The sequence below is a fragment of the Tursiops truncatus genome, chromosome 16 (assembly GCF_011762595.2).
Source record: "Tursiops truncatus isolate mTurTru1 chromosome 16, mTurTru1.mat.Y, whole genome shotgun sequence".
In the NCBI taxonomy this organism is placed as follows: Eukaryota; Metazoa; Chordata; class Mammalia; order Artiodactyla; family Delphinidae; genus Tursiops; species Tursiops truncatus.
This window is the reverse complement of record NC_047049.1, coordinates 7,593,949-7,607,287: the sequence shown is the minus strand read 5'-3', so window position 1 is coordinate 7,607,287 and position 13,339 is coordinate 7,593,949. Positions and strand designations below refer to the sequence as shown.

General features: G+C 54.9%; 1 long non-coding RNA gene across 8 annotated transcripts in view; it reads right to left on the bottom strand.

The window, feature by feature from the left end:
* LOC117308492 (uncharacterized) overlaps window positions 1-13,094 on the bottom strand; it is a 150,535-nt gene extending 137,441 nt beyond the window's left edge. For all 8 annotated transcript variants that reach the window (XR_012326857.1, XR_012326853.1, XR_012326851.1 and 5 more), the window contains exons 1-2: window positions 12,808-13,094; window positions 743-897 (exon numbers count right to left, since the gene is read on the bottom strand). This is a non-coding gene — a long non-coding RNA (uncharacterized lncRNA). The remainder of the gene's footprint in view (window positions 1-742; window positions 898-12,807) is intronic.
* Window positions 13,095-13,339: the final 245 nt, after the last annotated feature.

The window sequence follows — 13,339 nt, the reverse complement described above, 5'->3', positions numbered from 1 at the left end:
GGCTTAGAAAATGGAAAGTGAGACCCCAACCTTTCTCCCCCTACTGGTTATCCCATGTGATGTTACAGACTTGTGAACCTGGCTATAAAGGTTTGTTGGTTGGTTGGTTTGTTTTTATTCCCCGTGCTCCAGCCCCCACCCACTCTTGAGGGTTTGGAGGTGGGTGTCTTTCCCAGCCCCCCAAACCCCTGCAGGCGTTCTTCACAGAGGCTACACCTGAGTTTTCTCTCAAGCACAAAGCCCCTAGAGACCGACCCTGGAAGCCTGTGGCTCTGCCCCCCTCTCTGGGAAGACTGTGGCTCCGCCCCCCATGGTTGTGGCTCCACCCCCCATGGCTGTGGTTCCGCCCCCTCTCTGGGAAGACTGTGTCTCTGTCCCTCTCTCTGGGGTGGCTCTGGCTCTCCTGGGACAGAGAAGGGGCTCCCTGCCAGGCTGTGTGCTTATCTCAGAGGGCCTGGCAGCTGGCACCAAGTAGCACCCCAATGCTGTGCCCTCTTCTGAGGTGAAGACCACACGTGGGGGGCGCCCTCTAGTCTTTGGGGCCTCCCCCGCCGACTGCCTTTCCTTTCTGAGCTCTTCTCTCCCTGTGCTTCCTCCCCAGCACCACCCTCCTCCCTTTTCCTGAGTCTGATGAGTGTTCATGGCGGATGGCCCAAGGCCCAGCTCTGGCTCTGGGAGCTGGCAGCTCTGAGGAAATGGAGAAGGTGGGTGGGTAAGAAGATCGTGCTGGAGAGCACCCTACCTCTCCGGCTTCTTTCCTGAAGAGGCTGGAGACTCCCAGCCAGAGAAGGAGAACATCCTCGCTGGCAGACTGTGGGCCCCTCGCGGCCAGTGCTGAGTGGGCGTCGGGCAGGCGTGACGTTGGCCTGGTAGTTTCCCAGGTCTCTGCTTCTACACCTTTAAAGTGAACACAAGAATTATATGATAAATACAAATATATGATTTATTATCATAAGATTACATGATTATCATATAAGTACATATCATATACGTATATATTATTATATGTATATGATAGGGATTTGTTGTTGCCCAGTTGTGGGAGCTGATTAAACCGTCTCTGGGAAGCTCTCCCTTCTACATCTGGTGCTACAGTCTGAAGTCGGCCATCAAGAAGGGAAGGTGGGGGCTTCCTTGGTGGCGCAGTGGTTGAGAATCTGCCTGCTAATGCAGGGGACACGGGTTAGAGCCCTGGTCTGGGAAGATCCCACATGCTGCAGAGCAACTAGGCCCGTGAGCCACAACTACTGAGCCTGCGCGTCTGGAGCCTGTGCTCCGCAACAAGAGAGGCCGCGATAATGAGAGGCCCGCGCACCACGATGAAGAGTGGCCCCCGCTCGCCGCAACTAGAGAAAGCCCTCGCACAGAAACGAAGACCCAACACAGCCAAAATAAATAAATTAATAAAATGGATTAGTCTTACGTTGTACATAATCACTGAGAGGAAATACCAGCCATGTTACAGGAACCCCAAGTTTGAGTAGATCATGGCAGTCATTTAAAAAAAAAAAAAAAGAAGGGAAGGTGGATGTGAGGTGGGGAAGGTCAAGGAAAACAGAATGAGCGGAGCCCACAGGAGGGACTAGAACAAGCTTGGATGACGGGGGTGTCCTGCACTCTGGTGCCATTCATCACAGAGCTAAACACACCCCGGGTCCAGAAGCTGCGGAGGCTGAAGGAGGAGAGCTGGCAGCCCCTGCCAGCCAGGTGAGCCTAGAGGTGAGCAACGAAGTTTGCGAGCTGCCAGGGTGCCTTGTGCTCCAGTCTCCCAGATGGAAAGGAATACGGCTGCTACTTCATTTCCGCCTTCCAAATCTCATGCAAAGCATCGCTTGCGGCCCACATGAACCTGGAACTATGTAGAGAAGGCAATTCTAGCTAACGCATCCACCCCACACAGATGTCCACTACACCTGGAGACCTCAGGTCACCTGGGACACTGTGGCACTGCCCTAATGGACAAGAGTGACCAGAAGTGGGCCACAGGGACACTCTGCCCCAGGGTGGAGGCTAGCTCTCCAGGCTACATACCCCCTTTCCTCAAGATAGGTTTTCTTTAGAGACATAATGAACCTACCCCAAGCCTAGAACCATATTAGGGCTACACTGAGCCCCCCAACAGTTCTCCCCAACTTGTAATCTTGGGCATCTGGGATTGGGAACTTGGTGTCCAGCCTCCTCCCAGAGGTCCCTATCTCCCTATATGCCTCCTCTCCGGGAGGCTCAAGATTCATGCCCCAATGAACATTGTGGTACATGACTCTTCTTGAATTATGGTTTTCTCAGGGTATATGCCCAGTAGTGGGATTGCTGGGTCATATGGTAATTCTATTTTTAGTTTTTTAAGGAACCTCCATCCTGTTCTCCACAGTGGCTGTATCAATCTACATTCCCACCAACAATCCAAGAAGGTTCCCTTTTCTCCGCACCGTCTCCAGCATTTATTGTTTGTAGATTTTTTGATGATGGCCATTCTGACCAGTGTGAGATGATATCTCATTGCAGCTTTGATTTGCATTTCTCTAATGTTCATTGCAGCTCTATTTACAATAGCCAGGACATGGAAGCAACCTAAGTGTCCATCATCGGATGAATGGATAAAGAAGATATGGCACATATATACAATGGAACATTACTCAGCCGTAAAAAGAAACGAAATTGAGATATTTGTAGTGAGGTGGATGGACCTAGAGTTCGTCATACAGAGTGAAGTAAGTCAGAAACAGAAAAACAAATACCGTATGCTAACACATATATATGGAATCTAAGAGAAAAAAAGAAAAAGGTCATGAAGAACCTAGGGGTAAGAGGGGAATAAAGACACAGACCTACTAGAGAATGGACTTGAGGATATGGGGAGGGGGAAGGGTAAGCTGGGACAAAGTGAGAGAGTGGCATGGACATATATACACTACCAAACGTAAAATAGATAGCTAGTGGGAAGCAGCCGCATAGCACAGGGAGATCAGCTCGGTGCTTTGTGACCACCTAGAGGGGTGGGATAGGGCGGGTGGGAGGGAGGGAGACGCAAGAGGGAAGAGATATGGGAACATATGTATATGTATAACTGATTCACTTTGTTATAAAGCAGAAACTAACACACCACTGTAAAGCAATTATACTGCAATAAAGATGTTAAAACATAAAAAAAAAAGACTCATGCCCCAGCTGGGTGCCAGCCTGCTCTACATCTGCATAACCAGGGGAGACCACGGATGGCACTCTTCAGGTAAACACAGCAAATGAACTTCTGCCTTCCCAGATGCTGTGTTACCTACGGTGTTGCAATTTTGGAAAGAAGAGTTACGTGAGTGTATAGACAGAAAGCCTATAAGGAAAGGTGCCAACACGTCATCAGGAGCTTCTCTGAGAGGTGGGAGTACGGATGATTCTTCCGCCCTCCTGGGGTGTTTTTTCTTTTTTCCTATATTGTTTTTCAGTGAGCATATATGACCTTTATAATAAAAAAGAACAAATATAACGTAGTCAGGTTTTCCCTCCCTCGTCCACTCAGAGGAGATCCACTTACTTAACAGGTGAAACCGCCAGGGAGAGCTCGGGGCAGAGCTGAGCCGCACGCATGCATGCCACCTGCCAGGCATCGCAGAAACATTTCATGGCCGAGCAAGGCCACTTAGCCTTTCAGACACCGACGGTGTAACTGAAGCATGAAACTAACCAGGTTTAGTCATCCATCTCTGGTCTCCTCGACAGTTTGCCAACTGTCAGCAGAAATCACAGGGTAGGAGGCTGGCGGCAGACCTGTATCCTAACGCAGGCGAGATTCGCCAAGGGGCAAGGAGCGAGGGACTTGCCCCCTTTAAGTATCAAACATCCCAGGTGCTGCGTGTGTAATCAGCTCCCTGGCCACTCCAAGGGTGGTAGGAGTCCTAGCCCAACACAAAGACTGTCTCAAAGGAAAGAGCTGATGAGAAAGCCTTGCAGAAAGCGACGGGCTCTCCCAAGGAGCCAGATACTCAGTCAAAAGCATCACTGGTTCGATGCAGCTTCTCTTCCGGTCCCTTCAATTCCAAATCACCACCTGGGAGAGCAGTGCTGGACCACCTCACTTCATGGATACGGAGCCACATGGGAACGTGCACCCGACGGTTGGGGACCAAACTTGGTTTCCTATAGCTCAGAGCATGTGCTCAACTCTAAGGGCCAGAGAAGCAGCCGGTACCCAGGAAGGCTGATGATTTAGTATCTTCTGATTGGTACTCTTGATATATGTGTTCACAGCTATTTGTTGAGTGCAGGGAAGGAACCAACACTTCGTACGCTGTGTGCAGAATAGAGACGTCATTGCATGTGACTTTCCAACCGAGACGCTGCCTTGGAGGCAGCTGAAAGGCTGCTCACTTCTCTCCGACTCCCAAACCCAAGTTTACATTTTGCCAGTTAGGTTTATTTTCTGGGACACTGTTGTGCCCTCTAGATGCGTGGCCTGGGCAGTTGTCAGCTGGTGTGCCCTGTAATCAGCTCTGCCTGCTCTGTGGCCGAGAGGAAGCACCCACATCCCACCAGCAAACCTATGGGCCTGACCCCCTTTCCTTCACCAAGCACACTCCTGCCCAGGATACAGGGCCCCATTTAAATGCCACCTTCTTCCATGCACCTGCCCCAGTGCCCCAGCTGCTCCAGGCTCCTCTCCTGATGTCACAGCTCCTCTATGCGCCTTCCTCTATGCTCCTTCCCTCTATGCTCCTCTGATGCCCCCGCTGCTCTTCCATCCTGACTTGCATGAGTTTTTTATTTTTTGGCCACACCATGCAGCATGCGGGATCCTAGTTCCCCGACCAGAGATCGAACCTGCGCCCCCCTGCATTGCAAAAACGGAGTCCCAACCACTGGACCACCAGGGAAGTCCCCTGACTTGCATGAATTTTATTGTTTTGGCCTCTCCCTCCCCATGACCGTGAGATGCCATCTGTCTTCTCTTAGTCCTTGCCCGCTAGCCCCTGGCACTGTTCCTGGCACTGTAAGCACCCTACAAACTCTGGTTGAAAGTGAACTTGTTGATCAATTTCTTAAATTAGTCCAACTCAAGCTTTTCTTGGCAGTTGTCCGTAAACTGATTCAAGGTGCCCGGCTGGGGCGGCGGCAGGTGTGCAGAGGAAATCAAGGGATCCAGCCTCTCCCCTTCCTCTAAAAACCTTCCAGACTCTGATTCTTCTGTTCTTCCTTCACACGTGTACATGCTCGGGGGAGCAGACTTCCGAGCCTGGATAAACATGCATTTGCTTGTGAACATCCATGTTGTAAAAAGCACAATAAATCACTAGAAACGAGAGACGCCTCCCGCGGCGGAGGGCGGGAACTGTTTCATCAAGCACCATCGGAAAGTCAGCGACACCCATACCGCCACCCATCAGAGCCCACAGGGAACTCAAAGCTCTTTCTACTGAGGATCCTGTTTAATTGCTGCACTGCATTCATTAGGGATTAGGGCTGTGATGAATGCAGATTGGAGAGACCTAAAAATACTGCGGGTCACACGGCCAGCGGTGTCAGAGCAGGACAGGCACCCAAGGGTGAAGATCAGCTCCACCTGAGGTCAGAACTGCAGGCGGCAACACATTCCCCACCCTCCCAGCAACCCCCAAGCCTGTCACTCTCTCTGTGTCCTTCAAAGAACCAGAAGCCTAATCTGCTGTCTACCCCTGCTGGGCACCTCTAAGCAGAACAGATAACCGGTGCAAAGCTAAGGGGAGTGTCCTGGCCCCTGGGGGGTGCTTTCTGTGGTACCCGGCTCAGCATCCCCTGCCCCGCTCACAGTAGGTACTCAATAAAGTCTGCCGAATTTTGGATTCTAAACTCCCAGTGCTGGCAGTGGGTCAGCAACAGAACACATAATCACAACCGCATGGTCTGATTCAGTCCCAGGAAAAGAAATGTGTCAGCAGCTGTCGGGCATGAAATCATTCATTATTCAGTGGGTGGACGATGCTTCTCTGCATCTCATCACGGACCAAAACTTCTGGGTCTGATCATCGAAACTTTGTTCCAAGGGATCTCAACCCAGCCGCGGCATCAGAGGCACCTGGAAGTCCGTTACAAAGATGCATGCGGTGGACCCACCCAGACTGGGTACGGGTGCTGTAAAGGCTCCTCCCATGTGTCTCGAGAAGACTCCAAAGACAGAGGACCACTGGGTTCGCAGAAGGGCTGTGGGGTGGGGGTGAGGGGACACTCCCCCAGTTGCCACTGGAATCTTCTGGAGTTGATGCTGGGCACTTCATAGAATCTCTTTTCAGAATCTCAGCTTCCTCATCTCTAAAACAGATGTAATAAAACCCTGTGCCCCTCTAACCACATAGGCCCACCAAGGTACAGGGACCCACTCTGCTGACCTTATAAAGCAGCTACCTGCTAGAATATTATTTATGTTAACAAGCATGGCTTTGCACCATGACACTCAGATTTGAGAAACATCTCATTTGATAATTTTTCTACATAAAATTAAACCTAGATGGGGCCCGTGACGAACCCAGACCTGGCCACCTAGCCTGCCCAGCCCAGGGCAGACCTGGCTGAGTGCCACAGTCCCGACTCAGGTACGTCCCATGAACAGCTGAGTTAGCTGGATGCTGTAATCCCAGCCCACACCTCGCGCACGCAGCAAGGCCCCTCTAGCCGGCCCGTGGTATCACTGGCCGTCACCCTGCGACCCTGCGATCCTGATAAGGGACAGACACAGTTCAAGGTGTTTGGGCTTTGGAAAACCTACCTTACTTTTCCTCTCCCAAACCTCAGCCCCCAGCACCTGGTCTCTGGGCTAGATTGCTCCCCACTTGACAGTAAAACATTGCCACTCAGCATTCAAACTCAGGAGGGTTGGGGTTTTTTCCAACACCTCACTCACCAGGGTTGAACAGACCCCCAAAATTAGTAGCACTGGGCCCTCCTTCTGCCCCCCAAAGACTCAGCTGTGCATGAACCCAGGGCCACAGCAGAGAGGCCCTGTCCTTGGTCCACTGTGGACCACTCACCCCCACTGTACCTTTGCTACATTGACCATGAGCTTGGCCACGGGGCCTATAGCTGCTGCTCCTGGTATCCAGCCCCCTGCCCACCGCTAACATCCATGCAGCCACTCTCCCATCTGGGGGGGCATCAGGGCACCAGTGTCTGTCGATCCCAGAAACCAAACCCCAGCCCTTCCCCCAAAGCACGCAAGGCCTCCCTCCCCAATGCCCACAAAGCCTCCCCCTCCCTAGACCCAAAGAAAGGCTGAGGGGGCCTGTCTTTAGGGTGGCCCTGGAAATACAAAGAAACTGTTCATCTGCCTCCTGGCCCAAGGAAGCCAACTCGGGACACAGAGCCGAAAAGAGGGGCCGACAGAGCGGAAACCAACCTTTTCATTATTTACAGTCTCCCGTAGCAGCTTTATATCCCAGCAGAGCCACTGCCAAATCAGCACCCGTGTCAGTCAGATAAAGCACAGCTCACGTTTCAAGCTTGGGCCGGCAGGAGCGGGGGTGGGGAGAGGATGCCTTGAGTCGATGCACCGCTTAAAAACTTCACTCTCGCTCTTCCTTGTGTGTTTACTTCGTCCAGACTTCCACTTCTATGGTGGACACCCACCCATGGGTCACACCCTTGTCTGAATGCCCGAGTACAGACAGAACCTGTAATCTGCTTCTGGTCAGTAGAATAGCCACAGGTATGGGCTAGTCACTCAGCCGCTTCACCTGATTACATCACGTTGTAGGAGACGCCGTCTTAGCAGGCTGGAGAGGGATACCCTCCTCTGGCCTTGAGGAAGTGGGCCGCCAGACTGTGTGAGGGGCCGTGTGGGTGCTGCGTGGCAAGGTACTGCAGGCCTCCAGGAGCCAAGAGCAGCCCCCGGCCCACTGTCGGCAAGAAAGCAAGACCTCAGTCCTACAACCAGCAGGAGCTGAATTCTGCCAACAACCCCATTTTCTTGGAGGAGGCCCCCCCACTCCCAGGTCTTGAAAGGAACACAGCCCAGGTGACACCTGATCTACAGCCTGGGATACCCTGAGCAGAGGACCCAGCTAAGCCCTCCCAGACTCCAGACCCGCAGAAATTGTGAGATAATCAATGCATGTGTTTTAATCTGCTAATTTTGTGGTAATTTGTTTGTTGGCAATAGAAAACAAATTCAATCCTTTCCTATTTTGTCATGTTGAGTGGAATATGTCAGGTAGCACATGAGGGTCTGGGTGTAAAAGGGAGCAGACACAAACCAGGACCCTTTTCTCTAATTCCCAACTCCAGAAAGTTGAAAGTTCAAAGATCTGGGCTCAAGTTCAGCTCCTGCTGCTAAGCTGTTGCGTGTCCTTGAGCAAGTGTCAGCTGCCTGGTGCTCTTTAGGGTCTTCTAGCTCTGAAACCCGAAGACTCTAGTTTCAAGAGTAAGATCTTAGGGTTAAGGAGGTCACAGTTACTTCCAGATTCTCTCATCTTCAATTCCATCCACCCACAGAGCCTTCATTCAAAACCAGAGCACAGGGACTTCCCTGGTGGTGCAGTGGGTAAGACTCCGCAGTCCCAATGCAGGAGGCCCGGGTTCGATTCCTGATCAGGGAACTAGATCCCGCATGCCACAACTAAGAAGCCCGCATGCCGCAACTAAAGATCCCGAGTGCCACAACTAAGACCCGGCGCAGCCAAAATAAATAAATAAATATTTTTAAAAAGAAAGAAAGAAACCAGAGCAGAGGGTAGGGGGACAAATGCAGAAGTCAGCTTCCCCAAAGACTCAGACACCTGGGGAGCTTTCCTGGGTTCCATCCAGCCTCCCAGCCCCCACTCAAGTTCCCTCTCCTGCCTCAAGCTGGAATGGAAAACCCATCAGGCCTCAAGAGATGGCCTAAGAAACAGCAACCCGTTTTTCAATCCAAATTGTGAAATGCTCTGGGAACAATCTGCTAGCTAAGCAAACCTTTCCCATTTTTTTCCTGTCTGAGCACATTGTTCTGAGCCTGGAGAGAGGACAATGGAAATCGCAGCTCTCCTTCACTCCCATCAAGGAATAATTCACACAGGAATTCACTGAGCCCATGGCTTCTGGGCAGGGCTCTGCCCAGGAGGATGAGAAGCCTATGGCAGGGACGTCCCCAAGACTCCCTGGTTGACCCCATCAGCAACGCGGCAGGGAGGGGTGGAGGCTTGGGGTGCAGCTGTGCTGCCAGGGCCGCCCCAGCTATCTGAGCCAGGAGCCCCATCCACGGTCCATCCATCACTGCCCCACACCCGGCCACTGAGCCACCCATGCCACGGACCCGAGGGTATGGCAGGGAGCCACCCAGGACTCCTCGGCTCTGTTTGATCCACTCATACTCTTACCTCTGGCGGGACTACCATGCCCCTGCTCACACCCCACTCAGTCCCGCCCTTGGGATCCATTAACCGCACTCCTAACAAGCCCCGAACGAGTGCCCTTGGCATAGAGGGTGGGCACAAAGCCAGGTGACCCCGAATGACCTGCCAGAGGCCCACCAAGAGTCATTCAGGCCATTTTTAAGCAAACAGGTTGGTGCTGTGACAGGAACAGCAGCATCTCCAGAAGGGTTAGAGATGACTCTCGGCTGCCACCCCTGCCACCTGGGACAACAGAAGTGGGCATGGGTGTGTGGGTGGGCATCCCCCAAGAGAGGTGGGCCCCTTTCCCAGGAAGCCCAGGACCCTCCCTGGGCCTGTCTTCATGCTGTCCATCAGCACTTGCAGGGGATTCTCCCTTGCCTCCCCTATCCAGAGCCCTGGGTGGCCCTGAAGTGCGTCCCACGTGCAGTGAGGCCACATGGAGTGGTAACCAAGAGGTTATCGGGATTGTGGCTCCCGACCAGGCTGCACCCTGAAATCACCATCACGTGCCCAGGCTCCATCCACCCCCAGAAGGCAGAATCACAGGGAAAGGCCCAGCCCCAGCACAGTGTCACCTTGGGCAAGTCGTTATGCTCCTGGAGCCTCAGTTTTCTCATCTGCGCAGTGGGGATAATACAGCACCATTCTGCTATGAGATGAAATGACAGAATCTGGTGCTTCCCAACCTCTCTCGACAGAGCACACGGAGAACGTGGAAATACTCGCACAGCCCACTGAGTAAAGGAACAAGGCTGCTTGCAGGATTCCTCCTGACCCTGAGCCTCACCAGCCACCCTAGAGCTGAAAGAGCCCCCACCTCACAGACAGCAGGATGCTGAGGGGCAGCGTGCCGGAGGCCTGATCCCCGACAAGCACCAGACAGGGGTCTGCTGTGTGTAGCCCCCACCCAGTGCAGGATTTTCTTGTCTCACCAGGGCGGTCTGGGACAGGGCTGGCACGTCACCATTTTTTAACCAGCGCCTTGCACAGTTCTGCAGCAGCGGGTGTGCAGGGCCAGGTTTGGACTTTCTGTTCTAGCTGATCAGAGCCAGCAGGCTCTTCCCCAATGGGGTCACTCACTCCCCCACCCATCCCACCCTTCCCTGCAGCCCACCCACTGCTAGGGTCCTCTCCACCTAATTAGCAGGCAAATCCCGTTCTGGGAGAACTGAATGGGTCCCTTCTGCTCCCCGGGCATCCCTCACAGTGTCCCTTTGTGGCCGGCCATCCTCCTGACCAGGCCAAACTGGGTCCTCAGCTGTTCACGCTCCATGCAATTTTTTTTTTTTTTTTTTTTTTTTTTTGCGGTACGTGGGCCTCTCACTGTTGTGGCCTCTCCCGTTGCGGAGCACAGGCTCCGGACGCGCAGGCTCAACGGCCATGGCTCACGGGCCCAGCCGCTCCGCGGCATGTAGGATCCTCCCAGACTGGGGCACGAACCTGTGTCCCCTGCATTGGCAGGCGGACTCTCAACCACTGTACCACCAGGGAAGCCCTCCATGCAATTTTGATTCCGCCTCCTGGCTCCCACCGTCAAAGCCGTGATGGGGCAGTGTGTGGCCTCCCGTGGGGCCGCAGTGTCCTCTGGGAAAGCGGCTGCCCACGGGGGACGCCTGGTGACACACGCGGACCTTGGGCTGGCTGGCTGCAGGGCCGTCAGGAGCCACGACTCCACGCTCTGGAGTTGAGAAGCGCAAACAGCCCAGGCCTGGGAGACGGAGTTCTGACCAGTGGGGCCGGGCACAGCTCCTGCCGCCAAGCGCTCCCCACGCCCCCCTCTGCAACCCAGGGATGCAGAGCCCCCCTCCTTGAGGCAGCCCAAAGAAGGCTCCACTGAGGCGCACATCCCTCCAGATGGGGCACAGTCCCTCCCCACCTCAGCAGAGAGCCCTGGTTATAATAAAGGGCAAGCTGGCGGAGCCCCTCCAGAGAGGGCCAGGCTGTGGCAGGGTGGGGCCGGGCTGGGCGAAGCAGCAGGAACAGGCAGGGGCATGGGAGCCAGGGGAGGAAGCTACCACCCCCAGCCCTGGCCTCTAGAACTGGCTGAACCCAGATCCACCTGAGCTCCGCTTACCCAACCAGCCCCAGTCTCTCAGGCTGGAGAACTCAGGGCCACTGTGGTCATGAGGGCGGGGTCTGGAGTTTCAGTTACTTCCACAGCTCGGATGGGGCTGTCTGGGCACCAGGCTCCGTGGGGGTGAAGTCTCACCTCCCACCTGAAGACTCGACAAGCTGTCTGGCGTCCCTCGGACTCGGCCTGTGAACTACCAACTTTGCAGGGTTGCTATAGGGATGAATGAACTAAAGCATGAACTGGTCCTCAAGTGGGAAGGAAGGATGTGATGGCTATCACTATTCACTCATCAAGCTAAGACCCGTGGGAAGAGGCAGGCACCAGACAAGCGAACCCAGGTCAGACCCCAGGCCTTGCGCAAGTGAACTCAGGGTTAGGACCCGACCCCCAGGGCTGTCCAAGTCCAGGGGTGTCCTCACCTCCTGGGAGCAGTGACACCTAAGTGAAATATCAACTCAGGGTCCTGCCCAATGCTCCCCATGGAAACCACTAAAAGCCCTCACTCTCCACAGAGTCTTGCAGGTTAATGAGTCTGGAGTGGGTACCGCCCACAGCCCACTACCCTGGCACCTCCCTTCCCAGTGCTGGGGCCGATGGGGTCCACAACCAGACCCCAGGAGAAGTGTTCCCAGGGGGGTTCCTTGCGCCACCCAGACCTACAGCAACCATCTGTCAGAGCAGAGCCCTGGGCACCAGGACGTTTATGAGGTCTCAGGTAATGCCAGCACCCTCTGGAGTTTGCGAACTCCCAGAGGACAAGGTCGGGGGCAGAGGAGACAGGCAGGACCAAGGACCCAACACTGCCCCACCAGCACCCTGCTCCCGATTCCTAAATGAGGACACCGAGACTGCAGAGGTTGCAGAACTGGACGAAGGACGCAGGAGCAAGGAGGGGCAGTCGGGGTGGGCCACTCCCTCCCACCTCCCACCTCCCGCCAAGGAAGACTTCAGTCGAGCCCAGCTCTGGGCCCAGGCACTGGCCATGCCCCTGGCACTCACGCAACCCAGGGCTGCCAGACCTCGCTGGCGGGCAGGACTGTCAGTATCTCAGTGCCCAGGTGCCAGTGTCATCCAGCCACAGCCAGGTGAGCACCGGGCCCCACATCCTCACACTCGTTGCACAACTCCCCTCCCCCAACCAGGGCGACTACTACTAACCCCGCCTCCTCTCCCCCCTCTCCCCCTCCTTCCACTCCTCTCCCCGCCCTCCAGTCCAAAGCCCCTGTCCTTGCAGGACCTCAAGCTGCAAATCCCTCGGAGGCCACGGCAGCCGTCCAAGGAGCTTCCAAGAGGTCCCAGGAGGCCCTTCCCACGGGGTCAGAGCGCCCCCTGCCCCCTGCCGGGTGGACTCACAGGCGACCATCACTTGTCAGGTTGGCCACGAGACTCTTTAAAACTCACCATCCCGGAGCCGTGGTTGATTCTCCCGCTGCCCTGCACAGTGAACTGAAAGGGGCTCCAGAGGCGGGCAGCGGACGGCGCCTGGGCTCTCAGAGGGTGCAAGCGATACACAGACCCCCTTGTAGGCGACAGAGGTCGAACCGGGGCCCCACGCAGCAGCGCCCGTCTCTGCGGGGAGTGGCCGTGGGAGATCTGTGTCTACAGTTCTGATTTTCCTACCAGGAGCCCATTTAATAATGAAACAACTTTTGCAAAAGTACACTGCATTCGGCGCGCGGTTGCGAGGCTCGGGACCAGGCCCCGCCCCGCCCCGCCTCGGCCGTCAGCGCCCCCCGGCCCCTGCGCACGCGCGGCGCCCCGCTCGTGCGGGACCAAAGCTTTTCGGACAGCGACCCCTGCCGTCCTGAGGCGCCCTGCTCCTGCGAGCGGCTGCCGCCAAACCCGACTCCTAGTTACTCCTGGTTATGCTGAGTTGCCCTGGAGGGGCTCGATCTTGGAAGCGAGGGGACGGCTCTTTCCTCCACCCAGAGCC